Here is a 25342-nt window from a genome sequence, read left to right as displayed (position 1 = left end):
CAAGTGCTACTGAACAGGACGCAGCTGGAGTGAGATCTGCAGCGACTGGTACTTTAACCCACCCTCGCCCGCTGTTTGCCCCCAGCCCTGGTTTACTCTGCACTGCATACAGGAATTTTCTGTTTTCTGGCAGGAACAAAAACGGGAGCAGGTAGAAAGAAATTACATGTAGCAACTATATTTTGAACTCCAATTAGGGTGACCAGATGTCCCGATTTTATATTTTGGGGTCTTTTTCTTGTATAGGCTCCTATTATCCCCACCCCCCGTCCCGATTTTTCACATTTGTTGTCTGATCACCCTAACTCCAATGTCCTTTGATGCCTGACACATCGACATTACTATATCCTTATAATTAGCTGGAAGTGTCTGAGTTTAAGGAAGCTTTGAAAATTTGATAGGTGCTTAAAATGATTGCATAATTTCAGCCTTAAGGATATCTGACATCTGCATACTTGTATCTTGTAACTTTAATTGTGGCTAGTATTTATGTGCGTTAAATGTAGCTTTACTTAAATATGACCAAACTTAAAATCATCTGGCTTTGATCCTCTGGCATACCATAGTAACATAGTCTTAACAGATGTTAGTTAGTGTGGATAACTATCCAGAAGAAAAATATTCTAACTATGCCTCATTTAAAACAATTAAAAGTTAGATTTTTTTTTTTAAATTATGAGTGGGCATGCACAGTCAACATCAGTGTGCAGAAAAAATCTCAACTATATCAGATCTCTAACTCTGAAAAGTCTTTTCTTACATTTTCAAAGTAATTCTACTTGTATATATTTACTTCAAAGTTTTTAATCCTTCTGTCATGTGATTGTTGACCATGTAAAGTAATCTTGACTGTTCTCAGGCCCTCTGGAGTGTTTTCTTTTTTGTCAGATTAATATGTGCAGCAACATCCTTTCTTCAAATCCATTATTCATATTTGGAGTTAAAACATGCCTGTGGAGGAATGTGTAATGCATCATTATGTAGTTCTATCAAATACCATTACAGAAAACTGTATCCCTTTTTAATTACAGAAAAAGTGAATCTGCATTGTCTCCCTCTGTCCTCCCCTCACTCACCCATAAAAATTTTGAATATATTTTAATTTTATTTTGAAGGTCTTGCTGATGAAAACTGGTATTGATATGATTGTTTTTGTGACAATAGTTTCCTGAGATTAATCGGGGTTTGTGTCCCATTATGCTAGGCCTTGTACAACTATTTAAAGACCTACAATTTCAAAAATTACTAGTGATTTTTGGGTATCCAATCTGAGATGCCATTAGAGGCCTGATTTTCAGAAAGTGTTGAACACTGATATCCACTGAAAATCCGGCTTTAAGGTGTTCCTAGAGTCTCTAGCCACTAAAAACTTGCCTATGAAGATAAGTGACAGTGAAGAGGCAAAATAAAATACATATGTGATCTTTTAAAATCATTATTTATTTATTTATTTATTTATTATTGTGGTCACAGTCTTTTGCCAAACTTGTGACAAAGTTATGTTCTTCAAGAGTTACAGCCACGTAACATACTCAGTTGTGTTCTCAGAAAACCTATACGTTCTAATGTTGTAATTTACTAGGCTTTCATCCTGTGAAACAAACTGTTTTTCCCTTGTGGGTTAGAATGAAATGAAAAAAGGGTGTCTCAGTGTACTTGATTAAACATAACTAATAAAAGACAGCTTAGTCGTATTAAAGCCGACAATATAAATACTAATTAATTTATCGAAAATAAGTTATCTATCCCTGTATGTGCATACATAAATTTAGGTTGTGTAGAATTTAAATGTAAAGATGACATTACTGATTTAGAGGGTGCCATTACACATTGACCAAACTTAAGAAGAATATCTCTTTAAAATCTGTTGACATTTAATTGACCTTTTAAAGTTCATTCTGTTAATCATACTCAAAGCGCTAAAGCTATGGTTGACTGCTCTGGTGTTCTTACATTCAGTCGTGCTCAGCATATAAATTCTACAGCATAATTGCTACTTATTGAGTAAGAGTTTCTTTTCTTCTCTGAAAATGAGAAAGTTTTACTTTGCCTCAGGCTGGATACTTGTTGTAGAGTTTGGATTCAAAATTCTTTCATGTAATTAATTGTTGTGTAGGGTGTGGCCTCTAGTTAGAGAGTAATGGAAATTTTTGTCTCCTAAACTGCATTTTTTTTCTCTTTCCTGAAGCATTTTCAAATAGGGAAAGGTAACCTTGAAAGGTTTAAAGGTTATATTTGTCTAGCACAAATTAAAATGCAGGGTTTCAGTATTTTCTCTATGAACCTTTACATTAGCATCTTTTAAAAATAAAATCTAGTAGTCTTAATACTAACATTCTGAATATAAAATATTGGTTTGGAAAAAACTTAGCTCTAAATGCTAATAGTTGTATATGGGAGAAAACTCTTACTACTGCATTATGGCTCTTAGTCACAGGACTCTTTTAACCAAAAATTGTATAGATACTCGAAATAGCAATATTATTGAGAGGCCGCTAGTAAGGGGTCTAATTGAGGATTAATTTCTGTTACATCTATGTTCTAAAGGCCAGATTTGTAACTGAGGTAATATCTCCTGCTGTATATTTTAGCATTTCTGGGATTTTTGTGTAGTTTGTAGATTAGAATTAAGTTTGTTTTCCTGTGTATCAGTTTTACAAGTAATCTCTCTTTATGGAAAGTAAGGAAAGCATGTAAATGCCGACAATGAAATCTAATACCTGTTGGTCCTAATATCAATAGCCCTTCATATCTTGGACACTACCGTTGAAAATTAATTGATTCGTTAATTAAACATATAAGTACTTAAAAAGATTGGACTGCAAAAGAGAGTGATGATTGTTTGGATTTCTAAACTATTTTCTTGACGCTGAAAAAAGCAAAACCTAGAACACTCGATCCTGAATAGAATGCATACAATGCAAAATCAGAAATTGTTTTTCAAGCTCGTTCTCAAGTCTTGATTTTGCTACTGCATGGATGCAGTCAGACCCCTGCCAACTTCACTCTGTGCGGGGACTCTCCTTGGGAAAGAGGATCAACCTCCTGAGGTCCCTTCCAACTCTGATTTTATGAACACACACACACTCACTCTCTCTCTCTCTCTCTCTCTCAGAAAGTTCTGATAGGTAATTAATTTACCACATCACTAGTGATCTAGGTCAAACACTAAAATAAAACTATAGTGTGTCTGTATATTGGTGAAGTTGATGAAATAAATTGACAAAAACCCCAAGTAACTTAGTTTAATCATGTTGGTGTCTATGGAAAGATGAGCTAAAATTCTCTGTGTATTCCATAGCTGATATACTTTCATTTTGTATTACTCCTGGATTATACAAATGCAGCTAAAGAGGATGATCCTGCAATCCTAACTGTGAAGCTGATGTGAGCTTTGGCAGAATAAGGACTGTAGTATCAGGCCAAAACTAATATAAATTTCACTGAAGTATGTAAGGTTGTGTAATTGGAGTAAAGTCATATTTCTCATTGAATAAATGGTTTAAAAATAATTCGTAACACTTCATGCTCTGCTTCGGTTAAAAAGTTTCTAGTACAAGATGGAAAATGGAAATATCTACCACATTTTCCTATGCCTGAGGATAGTATTCTTTCTATGCAAGCGGCAGGAGACTTGCAAGATATGCAAGTGATAAAATCTTGACTGACTGACAGGTATTTCCTCAAAATAGAAGTGAATATATCTTAGTGCCCTGTTCTGTTTTTGTTTTTTTTTTATTAAACCAAAACACCAATCAGACCTCTGTTGATTGTGTCTAACAAATCTTTTTTGATCATTTACTATCAAAGCCTCTGACTGCTATTGTTTGGAGATAATATTATGGGGTGATTTTTGTGAGCTACCTTTTGGGAATTAGGTGAAACTAGCAAACTCCTCTCTAGAATTCACACCCTGGTAATCCTGACTGCAGGGCTGTGCAGACAAGCCCTTAAGGAAGAAAACCCTCTATCAATTGCTTACCAGTATATATTAACTAACAGTTACGTTAGAAAAGGGTTTCATAGGCTTATTAAATGGTACTCATTTTTTGCATTTAGAACACCTTTTCAACCAAGTATCTGGAAGCACACTTACCAAGTGAGCATTATTGACTTGGATTTAGGAAATTTGGGTTCAATTCTTGATTCAGCCGCAGATTCCTCTCACTTAACACAGTGGTTCTCAACCTTTCCAGACTACTGTACCCCTTTCAGGAGTCTGATTTGGCTTGTGTACCCCAAGTTTCACCTCACTTAAAAACTACTTGCTTACAAAATCAGACATAACTATAAAAGTGTCACAGCATACTATTTCTGAAAAATTACTTTTCATTTTGCCTGTATGAAATTTTTGAGTTGATGTACACCATGGAAGACCTCTGCGTATCCCGGCGGAGAACCACTGACTTAACCTGTACCTCAGTTTCATGTCTGTAAAATGGAGATGATACTTTACTACACCACTGTGGTGTTTGGAGGACAAATCCATTAATAACATCAGGTATTCAGATACTATTGTGATGAGGGCCATATACAGATGTTAAGCACTTTGGGGAAGAGAACAGGGTCAAGGTTTTCAAAGCCAACTAGTACACTCCACCACGCAACACATAATTTCAAAGTGAGGCCAAATCCCTTAGTTGGCTTTGGAAATCTTCACACTTATGCATTTGTATGGCATTTAGAGCACAAAGGGCCCCTTTTGTATTGTTATAATATTAACTCTCTGGCAAAGTCAGGAAAAGAACATGCGTCTCTTGACCCTGTCTTTCCAACAAAGCACTGTTCTTATGTCATCCTCCATAATTCTTTATCACGTTACTATAATAGATCTAAAATGTATAGTAGTTCTTTAGAGTTTACACTGGGCTTTCAGAGTAGGAAGAAAATATCTGAAGTATTAAGAGGCTACTTTAAGTGCTATGTCTGCACGTTATAACTAGGGGGGAAAGGGTTGGAGTAAGAAGAGAAGAAATAACCCAGATAATTCTGACCTCCAGTGATTGGCTAAGAACACGATATAAAAAAAAAATGGAGGCTCACTTGATCTTTTCACTCACCCCTTCCTGGTTTAAAACTCCAATGTGTCAGTACTGGGGGAAATGTGAGAGATGCATACTAACTAGTGCCCAACGATGGCTTATTTAACTGGCCTATTTAAATAGCTAACCCCCTTTACCTGAGTTAGTTGGTCTAATAGGGATCTTTTAACTGGTGCTTTTTTTTTTTTTTTTGACTCAGTTACATTTTCCTCTACTTCTAGAAAAGCTGTAAGAAGTAACTCTTTAATCAGTAATTGCACTGGAGGTAATAGGAACGTAAAGGTATAACATTAACAGGATTTCAGGTCCATGACCCTGGCAATAAATGTCAACACTTTATCCCCTGGGTCATGGTATTTAATTACCAACCATGGGAACATAAAGGTGTTAACTGGCTTATAGGTGTTCTCCTCTTCACCTTGCTCGCCTCAATGCAATATTGATACCCAGGAACAGGGAATCCTTCATAAATCAACTGAGGGCTAGAATTCAAGCAGGTTTGGCCTGCAGTGAATACCCCACTCTATATTTGATGACAATTAGAGTTAATTTACTATGTGCTTCTTTAAGGACAAGAATGTTTCCTTATTTTAGCTATACACTTCCCTGTAAACAAGCCTCTTATAAAACCATTTTAATATGTGGTGTTAGTGATGATAGTTTGTGCAGAACACCCAGAAAATAGTTGAATTGCTTTGTCAGTGCAGTGCCCAAGATTTCCTATTATGTGTGGCACAGACTGGTACATAAATACCATGGATGTGATGTTAGCAACCAACTAATACATTGCACTACGTTTTAGTGAGAAAACTTTGACTAAAGGCATTAGTTCAAATTCCTGCTCTTACGAAAGTTCTATGGGATCTGTGAAATCTTCACAGATCTCTGCTTGTTAAGATCTTGACTAAAAAGATCTCTGTACAGTAAAAGAGTGGAAGTCAACTTATCAACACCTAGTTATTTGAGACTATGTAGCCTCTGCCATGATTTGAGCTAATTGTTCCTAGGTGTCTAGGCATTCCTGTTCTCTGTTTCTGCGCACAGGAAGAGTGGCAATGGAGAGGAAAAGGTTTACACCACTTTGTGTTTTCTGACTTCCTGGGGCAGCCAGGGGTCTGCCTGATGTAAATTTAGAGCTGTCTCCAGGCCGTGGGAAGCCAAAACTAGTTTAAGCACAGGGCACTCTGTAGTTGCCTGCTCCCTACCCTGGAATGCTACTATGTGGGGGCTGGCATCATTGTGGCAGCTTTATGCCATCTAGGGAGTTAATTGAGTACACGTAGGAGCTACCTTTTGCCTCATTAAAGGCTCTTATCTTATGTACTTATATGGCCCCCATTACTGGAGTATCTGAACAGTTCATAATCTTTAATATATTATCCTCCCAACAACCCTGTGAGGTAGAGATGTACTATCCCCAGTTTGACGATAGGCTTCTGTGCTTCACTTACTTCCCCAAATGACTTGCCCACCATCACACAGAAAGTCTGGTGGAATGATGACTTGCACCAGTATCTTCCCCAATCATAAACTAGTGCTCTAGCCACTAGATCTTTTTCTCTGGCAGAGTGGTGTAAAGGAGTCTTAGGCCTCAGTTTTCTTCTACACTAGGTATGTCAATATTTAACCATGCCTAGGGCTTGAAATAGTCACTTGACACCTACATGCCAGAGTGAAAAATATCTGCACCCCACCCCCATCCCTGAAATTTAAAAGAAAACAATTTTCTACTGTTCATGTGTTCTGTAGTGAACTGTAGACATTGTCAATCAAATTTACTATTTAACTTTAACTTACTGATAGGGCTGATCAAATAGCAGAAAAAATATTTATTGAATATGTTCAGTGAATTTCATCTCTATTCATCTAATGCAGGGGTTCCCAAACTTGGTTCGCGGCTTATTCAGGACAAACCCCTGGCAGGCCGCGAGACACCTTGTTTACCTGAGCATCTGTAGGTACGGCCACTTGCAGCTCCCAGTGGCCGTGGTTCGCTGTTCATGGCTAATGGGAGCTGTGGGAAGTGGCGCAGCCCGGTAAACAAAGCGTCTTGCAGCCTGCCAGGGGCTTACCCTGAACAAGTCACGAACCAAGTTTGTGAACCCCTGATCTAATGTATTTTCTGTGTAGCATTTGCTCACCTAGAGCTGCCTGTGTTTTACAAAAAGTGTTTGTTATATAAACTATTCACTGAATATTGGTGAAATTTGTAAAATATATTTCAGTGCTATTTAACAGGTCATACTGCTGCATTTCTCTTGCTTTTGTTGTATGGTTCACAGTGGATAATCCTGAGCGGTCTTGTTTCTCCCTTTTCTTCTTTCCTTCTATTCTTTGTCCCTATACTGTGTTTTCTCTGCTGTCATCTTTTCCTAAAAACTCTCTCCTCCGCCCCTTGCTCCCATACTTTTCGGTTCTAACTTCCCATCAAGTCTGCCCTCATATGTCTATCCAGGCTCCTGTAGGACCTGGAAATTTTTACCTGACCCTAATAACCTGAGAAAAAACTTACAGGCCAGAAATGGCAATGAAAGATCAGGGGTTCCACTCCCTAGGGACACATACCTTTATAGGAGGGAGTTGGGATTCTTCCGACCAGAGATCTTGAATTCCCCTTGGATGGCTCCGTCTTTTGTATGAAACTCTTGCTAGTAGGTGTCTGAAACTCAAAGTAGCTCTCTCTGCCTCTTCTCTGGCTTTTAGAAGAAATAAGCAATATTTCAGCTGACCCCACCCCCAGTTTCCGTGCTCCCATCTCAGAGCCTCTCAGCAGTTTCAACAGTTTTTGGGGCTTCTCTGCTACTTTCTCTTCCCCAGGTTCCTGGTTAGAGCTGGTCAGGAATTTTTGGATGAAACTTTTTCACTGTAGAAAAATGCCCAGTTCATTGAAGCAAAACCTTTTCATGGGAAGATTGGTTTTGACAAAAAAAAACCAACCCTTTTTTTGATACTTGAAATGTACATTTTTTTTTTTGTTAGGAATGACTTTTCATTTTTTTTTGTTTTTAGACTATCAAGTAACTTGAATTTTGAAACAAAGTTTAAAAACAAAACATGTTTTGAAATCATAATGTTTCAGTTGACCCGAACCAGTTTTTTGGGGGGCTTTTCAGTGTGTGAAATTTCAGCTCTTCATCTGATTTGGGATGGTAAAACTTTTTGAAATTGTGAAAACTGCCCAGCTGTACTCATATTTGCTGCAATAGAGGCATGTATCTTTGCTACTCTTACCTTCCTCAAGTGTCTGGTTTTTGGATCTGCCTCCTCTTGTTGCTGCTCCAGGCTGTCTGGGACAGCAGTAGAATGAAATTGACTTGATTCTTGTCACTTTAAATGCTGCTCTTAGGAATCTGGAAAAACAACTCTGAAAATATAGTTGTCAGTTTTCACTTACTGCAGCCAGGGACAGCTCTGAGCAGCAGGAGAAGCCTTGGAACTACCTGTCTGCAAGCTTAGTAACAAAGCATTTCATTAATGTATCCCAGTTTTGCATTTGGAAGGCTTTATTTTCAATCATAAGGGCTAGAAACGTAATGCTTCAAAAATCAAAGCTTAGTTTCTGCAGAAAATGACATTGGGGAAGCTTTCTATTTGCTGTGGGCCAGTGAGTTTTTTCCATCCCTGACTATGCTTCTCAACTGTCTGAAGCCCAAATGTGGGATGTTGTGGGCTGAAGACAGAAAAGGAGGGATGTAAGAAGAGTAGAAAGGGAAGCTTAAAATGAAGTGAGCTCAGTTCTCAAAGATATTTTCCATAACTTCAGTATCAAGGTTAGTGCTTCTGATGTAAATAATTTACATTAATGAAATTAGGTTAATAAACTTAATGTATATAATCCTGCAGTGCCTGTAGTTCCCGCCCGCTTCTCTGTTCAGTTTTAGACTCTGTCTATGCTGCAAGGAAGGGGTGTGTGATTCCCCTGCTTGTGTACGCATATTCACAGTAGCGCTCATTGAGCTAGTGCAAGTGTAAAGAGCAATGTAGCTGGGTACTGCTGTTGGCCGCTGTCGAGGTACAGCTGAGCCTAAAACTGGTAGGTATGTACTTGGCATGGCTTAGCCACCACTGCTGCCAACAGTGCTACCATGGCTACACTGCTGTTTATACTCATGCTGGCTCGATGAGAGCTACTGAGAGTATGTGTACACGGACTGGGAGTCACACCTCTAGCTTACAGTGTAGACAGATTTCAAAGCAAAAGACTACAAGTTACTGGGGCAGATGGCAAATCTGGGAAACCTGTATCTATCTTTAGTTGATTTACAGAAAAAGGTATGCAAGGTACTCAATACTGGCATTTCAGTAATTGTGTTCCCTCTCTTTGTAACAGTTCCACCAGAAGTACTGAAGATAGGATCCAGCTGCTGAGTGTGCAACTTCAGGAATAACCTTTTCCCCACTCCAAACTACTAGCCACAGCAACTTGCTATTTCACATTACCACATGAAACTTGCATCCACTTCATTGTGGATACTTCTGTCACAGATCATAGATGCAGAGTGAGTTTACTTGGAAACCTCTTGAGTGTATAGGAAAACTTTATGTATAAATTTCCTAAAAATATTGAAGAATTGATAGGTTTTCTTAGCAGGTCTGTGTGGTATTATCACTTTCTTTAGTCCTGTGCCCCATAGGGTCTTGTAAGCTTTATGAAATGGTCCCCAAAACTGTTTCTACACAAGCAGTTAAACCTTTTTCAACACCTGCTGAAGGGGGGGAGGGATAGCTCAGTGGTTTGAGCATTGGCCTGCTAAAGCCAGGGTTGTGAGTTCAATCCTTGAGGAGGCCACTTAGGGATCTGGGGCAAAAATTGGTCCTGCTAGTTAAGGCAGGGGGCTGGACTCAATGACCTTTCAAGGTCCCTTCCAGTTCTAGGAGATTGGTATATCTCCTATTATTATTATGTTGATGTCTTAACAAAACACCTGCTGAAGGAGGCAAGGGGAGTCAGTTTCGTGCAACCATTATCAGCCAATAAGTCATTTTCCTAGTGTAGTTTTCTAAAATGTAGAACAGTAAAGTGACATTTGCTCTCCAATCCAACTATTTGACTTGAAACTTGTTTTAATTTACTTCTAGAAAACAATGTTAATGATGGGAGCCAGATGATATGAAATGCTAACTGAGCTTCTTTAATTACAATAATCCATTCAACTAATTTTTGTAAATGTATAATACAGTTCATGTCTTGAATTTCCAGGAATCTTCTCTTAATGGCCAAGCAGTGTGGTGTTCCCTGGTTGAGTGTGCAACTTACATAAATTATAATGGAAGTTGAAATAGGAAGAATTGGGCCCAACAAGTAAGTTCCTGGGTTTTTTCCCCCCAAATATTTCCACATGGAGACTGTTTTAATACTTCTATATAACTCAATATATTATTCATCCTCCTAAATAAACCACATTAAAAAGTGAAACTTACATCAGACAATACGGGGAGGCATCTGACATAAAGCACTAAGTGTTGTTCAAGCTGTATTTTGGGAAACTGATAAATCTTTCCTATTAAGATGTCTGAACTGTCACTTTACCAAAGTGAGATGGAAAATACTGTGCTGAATTTCACCTGTCTGCAACTGCACTCATGTTTGCTCAGTGCATTGGAATCTGTGTATCAACTCACAGCTCTAAAATATTGAGTCAAGGCATTGCAGAACAGGCACAAACAGCTTTTATTCCCAACTCTGAGATATCAACAAATAGTGCAGCTCTTAGTCCACTATATTATAGAAAAAGTGAACACCAAATTAAGTCGTAATTTCCCCCTTATCCCTGCCTGTACTCTGTGATAGAAATGGAAGGATGAAGAACTTTGGATTAATGTTAAATATGAGAACAAAGTCTCTGCCCAGATAAGTTGTAATAAGTAGACAACGTACAGTAGGGGAATGGGTTGCAACATGCGAAGGAGTGACCTTTTTTTTTATCATGGGTCTTGTAAATTCCCCATGTTTTGGTTTGTATTATTATTTTGTTAGCATTTTGACATTTAGATGAATTTAACTAAATGACTAGAATTTACCTTTATGCATTTGCCTGTGTCATTCTATCCATATTTCAGGTGGTGGAAAAGTGGAGCCATTTTAGTTGCCCAGCTAACTTTCAATTGTAGCATGAGTTTAATTTGAGTGACAGTTTTGTCACCTTTTTTTTTTAATAACGATTCTCTCTTGCCCTTCTATACCGCCTTCACCAGATAATTCATATAATTTTTATTTGACATTCTGTGAAAAACTCAATGGGCTTATAACAGAAATTTGCTTAGTTACACTACCACTGATAACATGGAAAGTTATCATGCTAAGATGTGAACATAAAGGCACAAGTTTATGAAAACCATCCCAAAAGTGTATTAGCCTGTTGGAACGCTCTTTAATTTCTCAGTCATAGTCATTCAAAATCTCTGCATCTACACCATTAATATATTAAAAGCTTTAATTACCTAATATTTCTGTTTTTAACACATTTTATTTAATGCTTTAAATGTACATATCCTGCTAAATGAATTACTTTACAGTATACAAATTGTGCATAATATAAATTGGAAAATCATCATATAGTGGAAACACCTAATCTTAAATTGTCTTGCATAAATGGCCCTTACTTTACTGGTAAAACTGTCTAGCATTTTAGATGTGACCTTGCTTTGACTTTGATATAGATCTAATCTGTTTATCTTGCAATAGCTGAAAGGGAACCATACATGAGGAAAATGATATAGTGTATTGTTGTGACACAGTGTCCTTCATCTAATGAATTCAAACAACTAAGATCTTGTTAGTCTCTCTCTTCCCTCCCCCCTTCCACACTTTTTCTATTAATGAATTGTAGATATTAGATTAGCCTTTCATCTGTCAATTTATTAATCTTCAGTTTGTGACAAGGTATAATTAAACTGAAATCTTTGCCCTCTGCTATCACTGAATTATATCTAGTTCTGCACTCCGTGTGCGTTATGTTGCACGGTGTGTGTTCACTCGTTTTCTGCTTGGATTACATTTTACAAGAGTTTTAAGAGTCCATAATGAAGGAAATATTTTCTTAACCTTTGTTTTGCTATATAGACTCTACAAAGGGATTTATTAAGTAATTTTATCTGTAACTCGCTGAAGTGGGTATCTTAGTGAGAATTTCACAAAGTTAGTCTCAGTCATTCTGCTATGTAGAGGGAGGATCAATCTCTCTGGTCTGGAGTGTACGGCTGCCAAGTGCTAAGAATTCCTGGAATGTAGAATTGCCACAGCGCTAATAAAGTTTGCTTTGTTCCCTTAGTGACTTGACCCATTGAGGAAAATGTGGTTCCCTAGCAAGTTTTAATAGCTCAAAGTTGGTAGTGAATAAAGGGAAAGACCTCAACATAATTGTGCTTGTTTTCACCTGCTGCCTGGAAGATTAACTTTCTTAACCTTAGTGTAGAAAATATAACCCCTGTGTTTTGAAATAGTGAGTTATGAGGACTCTTCACATTTGTTTTTTTGTAAATACCATAGATTTCTGCATTCCAAGTAGCTATATTCTTTCCATAAACTAGTTAGTTTGCTATATGATAACTTCATTTTAAGGCAAGTTCCAAGGAAAATCATTTTCTCCTTATGCCACTTTAATCACTTAACTGAGTGTCTATGGTTTTGAATTAATTTGGAAAAATAGTTGAATTCTTAATCTTCAGTTTCCCCCTTCATTATCTTCATAAGAAAACAGGAGTTAGGATGAAGAAACCAACTGCAAAACTGCACAACTGAGACTTGTTATGTCAGATATTGTTGTGTTTTTGATCTGTGGTAAATACTGTAATTCTGATAACTCTGTGTGGTGTAATGGCAACTGGTTATCCAAAACAGAAAATTAGTAAAGTTTTATTACCCATTTAAACTTTGCATAAGCTTTCACAGAGCATGCTAACTCTCTCCCCCACCCCCACTTATCTTCTGCAGTCATTCTGGAGCAAAGGTTGAATAAGTTAATTTTAAGATCACATAGCTTCCCCCATTCCTCTTTGCAGAAAGGAAGAAAGCCAATCCCATCACTATATTAAAACAGTCTTAAAATTAGATCCTCTGTTTCAGTGGATAATAAAAGATCTGTCACTATATTTACAGATACAGTTTTATGTTACTGATAAGTGAACTTAGTAGATTGCATAGTAATACAATAATAAACACCACCATGACTGTTCTATTAGTGTCTTGGAGGCACAAATAAGTTGCAACAAAGCATGCAAGTCACTTCTTCCATACATCTTTACTGTAATTCTATACCATATGTAAAAGACAAATTGTATAACATTTGAGTATTAACTATACCTATGTTTCAAACTATTCCACTAGAAATCATAAGTTATCTTATTAATAAAAACATGTGAAAACAGGCTACTTTATACATTTGCATGTAGCAAGATGGCAATATGGAGAGAGGTTGTACCAGTCTTCTTAAGCAACTTCCTTGGATCATCCTGTTCATAATGTGAAGTAAACAGCTAAGGAGTGTGTATTGCTGTTGACAGTGAGCGACTGTAAACATCCTCGACTGGAAGCTGTGAAGCAGCAGATGGGGCTTTCAGTCGGATGTTTGCAGCTGCCAACTGCCACAGACGTCAAGAAATGTTTGACACCTAAGCATAGTAGTCTTTTAAAACTTCTAGTGTGCTAGGTTTCTGTCTGTTTCAGAGACATGGAATTAAAACAGTAAGAGTGGAAATGTTTGACTTCTAATGTATCTTGAAATGTCTCTATATAAAATCTAGTAATAGTTCATAGGGTTTTTTTGAAGGAATGATGTGAAATGTAAACCAGTAAAATCTTAGAGGGATGAAACAGGAATTTCTGGAACACTGAACTATTATAGTGAAGGTGAGATCTTTGACTTAGAAAAATGCTTGCTCAACTTTAAGTGTTAAGCTAAAAGAAGGCTTCATACAGCTAAGTGTTTATACTGTATGGCTCATATATCAGGTCCCACTAAACTTTATAAGAGGAGTCTGTGTATTTAGCTTATCTTTGATAGTTCATATAGAATTTCAAATGACGCCTTTTAGGAAACTAAGTGAAGCCTGCAAGATTTCAAAAGGGAGAAATATACCAGCTATAACAGTAAAGTAAGAATTCAAAACTCAGCATTCTTGGAGAAGAGCAACATTTTTAACAAAATAGGGGGGAAATGGCAGCATTTCATTGGACTGGTTTTTGTGACTCATATACCATGTTGTGTCTCATGTATAGATATTTTCAAAAAATAAAATCTAATGATATTTCTTCCCCCAAAACAAACAAACAAAGTCAACATTAATTGGACTCCCCCAAAACAAACTGACTTTAAGACAATTATAGGCCCTGATCTTGCAGACTTCTCTGTGCTTGTGGATCCCTGTGTTAGCATAAAGCTCCAGGGGTTCAGCTGCACAAAACAGTTTGCAGAATTGGGATTATTGTTAGCGAAGTCATAACTTCATCATAGGCAAGACAGGAAAAATTAAACTGTGTCAGAAGCTCATTCTTAATTTAAATTGCTAGGAAAAGCACTTAAATGTTAAATTTTAAGATGAGATTCAAAATATATCTGTGTATTAAATTTGTTTAGATAAACATAGTTCTGTTTTAACGCATCTTCCTTTTGTCAGTTTCCTTTCTCAGAAGAAAATATGTATGTTTTAGTATACTTCAGTATATATTTATATAAAAATAAACGACCAAGAAAACATTTGAACCCTACTATAGCTCTGTGTTATAAGAGTTAATATTCCTGGACGTGATACTCATATTGACATACTTATTCAACCCAGAAGCAGTGCTAGCCCTTTGGGGGCTATAAGCAGGAATACACACAACACACATTTAAAAAAGCAAATAGGGGGCTCTACACAATTGCTTTGTCTGCTTATGCCTAGCGCCAGCACTGATTCAAAGCCATATCTCTGAGGTCAAGGAAGTGTGATCTGTAATTGACACAACGTCACTAATCCATGCTTTAGCACACAGCTTTAATGTAGATTTGCAGGCTTGCTGTTCATTCAGTTTGTTTTATTTTGTATTTCGGTAGTGCTTGGAGGCTCCAATCAGGGTCAGTGCTGTACTGTATACAGGGAGCTGTACAACACATTGTAAGAGACAAGATCTTCAGGACTGAGATTCTAATCTAATTTTAAGACAAACTGCAAAAAGATAATTGGAGGAAGAGAGGGAGAGAGAAAGAAGTTAACCATAAAAACACATTGCATAAATTAGCTGTCTGCATTACATTTGATGGCTTTCAGTTGTCTGTCTTTTCGTTCTCTTATTTTAATTATAAACAAAATAGGATGGATAATCCCTGCTAGCCATCTACCTAGCCATTGAGTTAAGTTTCCCATTAAATATTATGATAGAAGTAGGCCTTGAGGATAGAGGTGAATGAGGGCAGGGTAGAGGCTTTAGTTCCATGGATATGGGATGGCATGGAAGCGCATGCTTGTGAAAACTGGAAGAGAAACTGACCTATGGGTGATTTGTGGCTGACTTCATTAGTAGAGCAGAGGAGACATGTGGCAATGTTTGTGGATAAGCAGAGAGAGGCACTGTTGTAAAGGGCCTTAAATATGAGTATAAGAACCTTGACATTTTTGCAATGGGTTCAAAGAGGTAGATGGGGCCACAACAACAGAGCAATCAACCAAGGAGATCATCTCAGCAGCGCAACTTTGAATAGATTGAAGGGGGAAGATGGATATCAGAAATGGCAGTGAGGAGGAAACTGTGGGAGTCAAGAGGGGAAGCGAGGAGCTGGATTACAGTTTAAGTGATATGTCCAGATAAAAGGGTAGATCTTGAATATGTTAGGGAGGAAGAAGGAGCAAGACTTGGGTTGCAGCCTGGATGCCCAGGGAAAAGGCAGAATTAAAGATAACTGCAGTTCTATGATTCTGAGTGACTTGGAGGATGATGGTATTGTCAAAGAATTGGTAAGTGGGGAGACTTGTAGGGGAATGATGATCTCAGTTTTAATTGACAGTGAGCCACATCACAGATCTAAAGTGTGATGCAGGATTGGATGTAGGAGACTCTCTGGAAGTGGAGGGTGTCATAAACAGATAGTTAAGGGTTAAGGTCTCTTTTACCTGTAAAGGATTAACATGTAGTACCTGGTGACCACCTGACCAGAGGACCAATCAGAGATAAGATTTTTTCAAATCTCTGTGGAGGGAAGCCTTTGTCTGGGTGAGAACTGGTTTTGGATTTAACAGAAGACAGTCATGTCTCCAAGTTCTCCTGGAGTAGTTTCTACTAATTAATAGTGAGTATTAATTAGAAAGGTGAATTAGTCTTATGATTTGATTTCTATATTGGCAATTGTGTGTTTGCTAAAGGAAATGCTTTATTCCTGTTTGCTGATATTGCTTTTACTGAGAAAAGGGGGAGAGGGGATTCTCTCCAGAGATTGATAAGGTTATACCCTATGAGTGTCCAGCTTGGATTCATAGAGATTCTGTATTTTCTTTTTATTCTTTAATAAATTCTTTTCTTTTCTTTGGACTTGGTTAATTCCTTCCCTTGGGGAAATTCAGGGGAAGGGGAGGGGGAAGTGGGCTGCTTCCCTGTGTGTGTGAGATTCAAGGCGTTTGAATCTAGGCAACTCTGTCTCCAGAGCAGGCTGGAGAGAGGGAGGAGGGGGGAGGTTCCTCCTCTGTGAATTGATCTGTGTTCCCAAGGGGGGAAACAGGGGTGTCCCGGCCCACGGAATTGACCGGGTGGTGGCAGCCGAAGGGGAGACCTACCCTAGGATTTTGGGGTGGGGGGAAGACATGCGGGTCCTCACTTTGAAACCGCCCAGTTTCAAGTGAGGGTGGACTCCTGACAGTAGGAGACTCTCTGGAAGTGGAGGGAGAGATCTGTGAAAATCCATGTGAACAATTAAGACCTACTGTGGGGGCACGAGAGAGAGAAAATGGGGCCCAAAGGACTAAGTCCTGAGAGACTCCACAGATAGTGGAAGCTGGGGAAGGAGAGTCCATTGAAAGAAATGAGGAAATAACCAGAGACATAGGAGAACCAGATGCAGATGGTCACAGAAGCTGGAAGTGTGGTGCGGGAGAAGGAGAGGGGTACAACGGGATTTAAAGAAGTCTCTGATCAGTGGTATTTAAAGCAGCCAAGAGATTAAGGACAATGACAGTAGAGTAGAAGCCTTGAGACTTGCACGAAGAGATTGTTAGAGACTGTCATGGGATCTCACCCCCACTTTGAGCTTGTGGGTTCAAAGATGGGGACCCGCATGTATTCTGCCACCATGTCCTATGGGATCTCACCCCCACTTTGAGCTTGTGGGTTCAAAGATGGGGACCCGCAGGTATTCTGCCACCACCCTAACCCTTAGGGTGGGGTTCCTTCTCGCTGCCACCACTCAATTAGGAATTGTGAATTGAGACACAGTCCGTCCCCAAAATCCTAGGGGATTCCAAGAGCCCCAAATCCATGGAGTTCTTACACCCAGGAGAAACAAACCATTCCCCCTGCTTCCTCCCCCCTCCCTTTTCCTAGGAGAGATACCGGGATCCAACTACAGAGGGATACCTCCCCTTTCCCTGAGAATCCACCCAAGGAAAGACCAACAAGTCCTTAATAGAAAAGAATTTATTAAAGAATAAAAAGAAAATACAGAATCTCTATGAGCCCAAGCTGGACACTCATAGGGTATAACCTTATCAATCTCTGGAGAGAATCCCCTCTCCCCCTTTTCTCAGTAAAAGCAATATCAGCAAACAGGAATAAAGCATTTCCTTTAGCAAACACACAATTGCAAATATAGAAATCAAATCATAAGACTAATTCGCCTTTCTAATTAATACTCACTATTAATTAGTAGAAACTACTCCAGGAGAACTTGGAGACATGACTGTCCTCTGTTAGATCCAAAAACAGTTCTCACACAGACAAAGGCTTCCCTCCACAGAGATTTGAAAAAATCTTATCTCTGATTGGTCCTCTGGTCAGGTGGTCACCAGGTACTACATGTTAACCCTTTACAGGTAAAACAGACCTTAACCCTTAACTATCTGTTTATGACAGAGACCTTGGTGGGAGCAGTGTTAAGTGGAGAAGTGAATCAGTGTTAGAGAGAATTCAGGAGAGAGAGGAAAGAAATTCAGTTCAATAGGTGTAGACTTTTCAATGACCTGAAAATCAAGAAGGAATCCACAAAAAGTGGAAACATGGACACATTGCTAAGGATGAGTACAAAAGAAATAGTGCAAGCCTGTAGGGATAAAATCAGAAAGGCTAAGGTACTAAATGAGTTGCACTTAACAAGAGACATAAAAGGCTATAAGAAGAGTCTCTATAAATACATTGGGAGCAAGAGAAAAATGAATGAACGTGTAGGTCCTCTACTTAGTGGGGAAGGAGAGCTAATAATGGACAACATCAAGAAGGCTGAGGTGTTTAATGCCTATTTTGCTTCAGTCCCCATTCAAAGATTAACTGTGACCAGATGTTTCACGCAATTAATATTAACAATAATGGGAAAGGAACACAAGCCAGAACAGGGAAAAACAGGTTAGGCGGTTTTTAATTGCTGACAAGAGTCTGTGGGTTAATAGTGGATCACAAATTGAATATGAGCCAACAACATGATGCAGTTGGGACATATTATTCTGGGATATATTAACGGGTGGCATATATAAGACATGGGAGGTAACTGTCTCACTCTGCTGAGTGCTGGTCGGAGCTCAGCTTGAGTTCCATGTCCAGTTTTGGGCGCAGCATTTCAAGAAAGATGAGGACAAATCAGAGAGTCCATAGAAGAGAAAAAAATTATTAAAGTTTTGGAAAACCTGACCTATGAGGAAAGGTTTTTAAAAGGGGAAAAAAAGAGCATGTTTAGTCTTAGGAAAAGAAGACTGAAGGGGAACCAGATAAGTCTTCAAATATGTTAAGAGATATTATAAAGAATACTGTGATCAATTGTTCTCCATGTCCCCCAAAGGTAGGACAAGAAGTAATGGGCTTAATCTGTAGCAGGGGAGACTTAGGTTAGATATTAGGAAAAACTTTCTAACCATCAGGATAGTTAAGAGCTGGAATTGGTTTCCAAGGCAGGTTGTGGAATCCTTATCACTGGAGGTTTTTAAGAGGAGGTTAGACAAACACCTGTCAGGGACGATCTAGGTTTACTTCATGCTGCCTCAGCATGGGATTCTGGACTGTATGACCTCCCAAAGTCCCTTCCGGCCCTACATTTCTATGAGCATTGTTGAATTTAGACGTGAAGAAGGGGAAAAGAGAGATGGGGTTGTAATTGGAGAGGTAGGTGAGGCCAAGTTGGGATCTTTTTATCGAAGGGGGAGACAAAAGCATGCTTGTACTGGGGAAAGCAGGGGAGGATTGAGGAGAGTGGAGAAGTAGTTATGACCTCTGGCTTTGAGGTAGGGGAAAGTTGGGGTTACTGGGGTAGGCAGAGGAATTAGAGGAGAAATGTAGACAATCAGCATTAGTGACAGCAGATGAAAAAGAAAGGGTGATAGAGGAGGTTATGGGATGGGCTTTAAAAAGAAAAGTTGGGCTTTCATCAGTCAGGAAGACCCTATGTGTAGAGTGTGTGTGAATGTCTGTTTCTAGGAGAGAGTCAAATGTGGTGAACAGGTATTTGGGATTATGGACATGGGAGTCGGTCGGAGTAGTGAAGTAGCGCTGCTTGACCTGGAACAGAGATGGCAGCACTGAAGGAGGAGAGGACAAACTTGTAGTGCAGGGGTCTCAAACATATGGCCCGCGAGGTTATTTTCTGCAGCCCACGAACGCCTCGTGCCCCCCCTGTCCTTCCCCAGCGTTTACCTGGAGCGGCTCTGGCCCGATGTGCACTGGGGGCAGAGCGGGTTCCCTCCCTGCCTGCCCTGCCCCCGCACCGCTCCGGGAAGTGGCTGGAACCTGGGGGAGGAGGGGCACAGGGGTGTGTGTGTGTGTGTGTGTGTTGCTGTTGCTGTTGCTTCAGGCACCGCCCCCAGCAGCTCCCATTGGGTGCGGTTCCCTGTTCCCGGTCAATGGGAGCTGCTGAGGGCGGTGCCTGAAGCAACAGCAACACACATACCCCCTTGTGCCTCGCCTCTCCTCCCCCAGTTTCCGGCCGCTTCCCGGAGCGAAGCGGGAGCGGGACAGGGCGGGCAGGCAGGCAGGCAGCCAGCCCTGCCCCCAGTGCGCGCTGGGCCAGAGCCCACCCCCCAAGCCCCTCCTGCACCCCAACCCACTGCCCTGAGCCCCCTGCTGCACCCCACACCCCTCCTGCACCCCAACCCCCTTCCCTGAGCCCCCTGCTGCACCTCGCAGCCCTCCTGCACCCCAACCCCCTGCTCTCAGCCCCCTGCTTCACCCTGATCCCCTGCCCTGACCCCCTGCTGAACCCCTCACCCCTCCTGCACCCCACACCCCAACCCACTGCCCTGAGCCCCCTGCTGCACCCCGCGCCCCTCCTGCACCCCACACCCCAACCCACTGCCCTGAGCCCCCTGCTGCACCCCGTGCCCCTCCTGCACCCCAACCCACTGCCCTAAGCCCCCTGCTGCACCCCGTGCCCCTCCTGCACCCCAACCCACTGCCCTAAGCTCCCTGCTGCACCCCGCGCCCCTCCTGCACCCCAACCCACTGCCCTGAGCCCCCTGCTGCACCCCTCCTTCACCCTGATCCCCTACCCTGACCCCCTGCCACACCCCTCACCCCTCCTGCACCCCACACGCCAAGTCACTGCCCTGGGCTCCCTGCCGCACACCTCCTCCACCCTGACCCCCCTGTCACACCCCTCACCCCTCCTACACCTCACACCCCAACTCCCTGCCCTGAGCCCCTGCCGCACCGCACACCCCTCCTGCACCCCCTGGGGGCAGGGAGGGGGTGGAGTTGGGGTGGGGATTTCAGGGAAGGGGTTGGAATGGGGGCAGGGAAGGGGTGGGAAGAGGCGGGGCAAGGGCACAGCCTCATGGACTGGGGGCGGGGCTGAGGGCAGTGTGGGGAAGGTGTCAGTAATGCAGCCCTCGGGCCAATGTACTAGTCCTCATGTGGCCCTCGTGGTCATTTGAGTTTGAGAACCCTGTTGTAGTGGAAGGAGTCTGTGTCATGAGACACAAATAAGTCATTTGGCAACATGGGGCCAGAGGCAGCAGATGTGGGAGGTGAGCCTATGCTGAGGATTAGTGAAGTAGTAGAAAGTGGAGGGGAGAATGGAATGGGTGTGTCAGTGGATGAGAGGGTAAGGGGCCTGAGAGTGGTAGTGAGCTAAAGAATTGTGGAATTAGAGATCGTGGAAGAAGCACTGGAGACAGATGTCGGGGAGAGGACAGGTGAATGATGCTGAAGGAAATGAGGAGACTGTTGGCAGGATTCCAAGGGCAGGGCCAGTAAGGGTTACGGCTTGCTTTTCAAACCAATCAGGCCTTAAAGAGCTAGAATGCTTGCTGTGTTCCACCCGCTGCTGCTGATGGTGAGAGGCTTAAGTTCTGGTGCCAAATTAAAGCAGGACAAGGGAGGCTTTTAGCAAAATCACACTATGTATGTGCCCTTTGACCAGTTGAAAAAAGTGAGACCGAAGATTTCCGCCATCACTTTTATATGAGAGAGGGAGGGTCTCTACCTCTGCCATTACTCTTCAGCAAGCAAGCCGCAGTAACTCTTACAGAGACTGTATTCCTGCAGCTGTTCTGAGTGCCATGAACTGCACAGACAAGAGGAAATGTGCGAGCAAATTTAACTCAACGTTAATTGAAGCCCACCAGTCTGGTGGCTGGGAGGTAGAGCTCAAAATGCATGGCACTGTCAGATTCTTAGGCAGATGGTATCACACTCTTGCTATGTTTCAGGCTGTCCTTACTGACATGTAATAGAATGCATACGTGACTTTACAGTTAGGTTATGAACATTTGACATGCTTAATCAACACTTTTTAATAAGAATTAGCATAACACAACCTGCTTATCTGGAAGTTTTACTATATTTGAAGACTGGGCAACTGGGGAAAAAAACCTATAAAGTCAAAGTATTTGATATCATGAGTATTAAGTACTGCCTGTGAAGGTTTACATATTGATAATTCTTGTGCCTTGGCATGAAATTCTTTCAATACTCATTCCATAACTCCTCTTCCGGAATTTCATACTGTCTCAAAATTAAAAGTGCCCTTCCTCTGGGAAAATTATGTAATATGTGGGGATTGAATTCCTCAATCTCAAATCTTACTATGTTCAAATGTGTGTTTAGGAGAAAATCTTTTTTAGCTCAGTAGAGGCTCCCTAATACCTGACATCCTTTCACTCTCCTAAAAATCTATTGCTGCATCTACCAGCAGGCAAGTGTTATCAAACTAGACACATAGGCAATGATTTTCAAGGCTGGGTACCTAAAGTTAGGCTCTGAAAGCCTTATTTAGGCACCTGAAGAAATGGCTTGATTTTCAAAAAAGCTAAGTACCCAATAACTCCTCCTAAAATTATGGGTATTGTATCTAAAGGCTACTAGATTTGACCCTGCAGAGTCTTGCATACTGTTACTAAATGAACTAGCACCACTTAACCATGACTATCCTTTGTGGAAATTATTTGTAAAATAACTGGGCAACTGCGAGAAACAGCATTATGTTCCTGCCTACACATGGGCTTGCTTTGAAGATAATACAGTTGATTATGTGAAAGGCAAGCTTTCAGTACTGGACTTTTGTCCTAACTCAAGCCTCACTAAAATGAAATGGTTAGATATACATTTTAACTTTTTTTTTTTAAGAGAAAGCCGTGTTATTGATATGCAAAGCTAAACTCCATACTTTTAAAATCTATTAGTGATGTGAGGACTAGATCTAATAGAACTAAAATATGTACTTTGCATATTAAAACAAAACATACAACATATCCTTCAGAGGTATAACAAAACCCACCAGAAGTATGTTCTATCTAGGAATTGTGCATCTATGAAAATTCTCTCAAGGTATGGCTTTCTCATAAAGATTGTGGACTGGAGTAGGCTTTTTTTCCCCCTCCATAAACAATATTTTGTAGATTAAGATGAGTGAAATCTTAGGGCTAGGGGCCTTCCTTTTACCAATACATAATATCAAAACTATAGGCACATATTTCTGACTTCCTATTGCTTTAAACAGTTAAATTATTTAAACTGACAAAGGGTATGGGGAGAAAACCATATACCTTGCAATTAGTGGCTTTCCAGATGATGGCTGTAGGCTTTTTATTAGCTTCAGGTATTAAAATATCTTCCTTAATTGAAATCTCTCAAATTAAATAGCAAGCATAACAGTCGCTTGCATAAATTCAACCTTGTTGTATAGCTGCTAATTCCTATATTACACTGAATCTTATTTTCTCTTTAAAAAATTAAAAATAATGTTGTGATCCACCTCTTCCTTGCACCTGTTTTTGAAAACTTTTGGTAGCATCTTACTAAACATGCACTTCAATGATATTGCCTGTAAAGAAGACACTGACTGAGCAGCCCAGTGCTCACATTTGGTAGGGCATGAGTGTGTGTGGTAGGGAAGGAATTTGCAAGGAACCTATTCAATTTCAAGCAGTGGCTCTAAAGAGGAGTTTGTGTGTCTGGGCATTCTCCTTTATTCTGCTTTCTTGGAGATTAAATTACAAAAGCAGAAGTTACCTTTATTATGTAAAACTCTTGAAGAAAATTACTCTGATCTCAAAAAATTTTGGCTGGCATTTAGAGATTTTTTTCCCCCCCAGCCTCCTTTGCATAGCCCACTTAAGGGCTGGGCACACTTGCTGTCTTCTGCTGCCATTGCCCTCCATATAACATGAGACTGGAATTAGTAACTTCTTACCAGAATTTCAATTATACTGTGACATGATGGTTAGATTTTTTTTCAATGTATGCTGCCATTGTTAGCAAAATTGTCTACCTCTCCTGTTTTATGAGAGGAGGTGAAAACACTAATTATAAAAAATGGCAGCATAGCTATAACAGTATTTTATAAACGCCAAACACAATTTTCTGGTCACTTAATTTTTTTTAATGCTACTCCATTTCATCTTGTGTTAAAATTGTTTATTCCAAACTCAGGGTTGTAGAGTTATGAATGAGATATTAGTTACAGTAACAAATACAGACTTTCCAAATACACCTGAGAATCCTGTGGCACCTTATAGACTAACAGACGTTTTGCAGCATGAGCTTTCGTGGGTGAATACCCACTTCTTCAGATGCAAGACACGAAAAGCTCATGCTGCAAAACATCTGTTAGTCTATAAGGTGCCACAGGATTCTTTGCTGCTTTTACAGAACCAGAAACACCTGAAGTTGTTGTTGTTTGTTAGGCATTCATTGCATCATTAACAAATGACTTTTTTTTAAATTAACTGATACATCTAGTTCGTCTACATGAAGAACAGTATAACACTTTCTGTTCCTCTGGAACAAGATAACTTACCAGTGTGCCTAGTGATGAGCTGCTAAAATCTTAACAACCGGTTCCCTATAAAAAGTTCTGATTTAAGGGATGTGCCACAGTATGTATTTTTTGTACCAATAGGGTTACTGTACGTCCATATTTTCCCGGGAGGACAGCGATTTAAGCCCAGACAGTGATTTAAGAACCGAAAAGCCTGACATGTCCAGGAAAATACGGCTGTATGTTCACCCTACCTAAAGTTCTTTTTTAAAAAGATGGGCCTGAACTAGAAATGAGTTCCTTTTCACATGTGTGGGTCCCCGCCACTCCCTTGGGGTGTGCTAGGGTGACCAGATGTCCCAATTTTATAGGGACAGTCTCAATTTTTGGGTCTTTTTCTTATATAGGCTCCTATTACCCCTCACCCCCTGTCCCGATTTTTCACACTTGCTATCTGGTCACCCTAGGGTGTGCACATGTGTGGGTCCCAGCTGCTCCCTACCCCACCCTCATTGAAGTAGGTGTGCAGGGTTATGGCCCTGAGAACTGCAGGGCACCAGTGGACATGGGGCTGGCTGCAGACAGGGGCGTGGGGCAGGGCTAGCTGGAGGCAGGGAGTGTGACACGGGCTGGCTGCGGGCAGGGGCTGGCTGCGGGCAGGGGGTGGCTACGGGTGGCTGCGGGCAGGGGGTGGGGTAGGGGGTGGCTGCGGGCGGAAGGGGCCGGTACTCACACGGGGAGAGCGGCTGGGAGCAGCCCGAGCAGCAGGACGCAGCTGGGGACTCACCAGGCAGCAGCGGGAGCCCCAGGGCCAGAGATCCAAGGAGCAGCAGCAGCAACAGGGCAAGGAGGCAGCCCACATGGCTCCTGCAGCGCAGCGCCCCCCGGTGGCCGGGAGGAGGAATTACATGCTTCCCGGCCGCAGCCCATCGAAGCGTC

General features: G+C 40.9%; 1 long non-coding RNA gene across 1 annotated transcript; it reads right to left on the bottom strand.

The window, feature by feature from the left end:
* Positions 1 to 484: 484 nt before the first annotated feature.
* Positions 485 to 25192, bottom strand: LOC123367134. The gene is made up of 4 exons (XR_006578318.1): positions 25137 to 25192; positions 8274 to 8392; positions 7608 to 7738; positions 485 to 951 (listed from the first exon to the last, which is right to left on the bottom strand). It is a non-coding gene; the product is annotated as an uncharacterized LOC123367134 (long non-coding RNA).
* Between the last annotated feature and the right edge of the window lie 150 nt (positions 25193 to 25342).

This window comes from Mauremys mutica, chromosome 3, assembly GCF_020497125.1.
Source record: "Mauremys mutica isolate MM-2020 ecotype Southern chromosome 3, ASM2049712v1, whole genome shotgun sequence".
NCBI classification, from domain to species: Eukaryota; Metazoa; Chordata; order Testudines; family Geoemydidae; genus Mauremys; species Mauremys mutica.
Note: the sequence above shows the minus strand (reverse complement) of the source record. Positions and strands in the feature narration are given on the sequence as shown.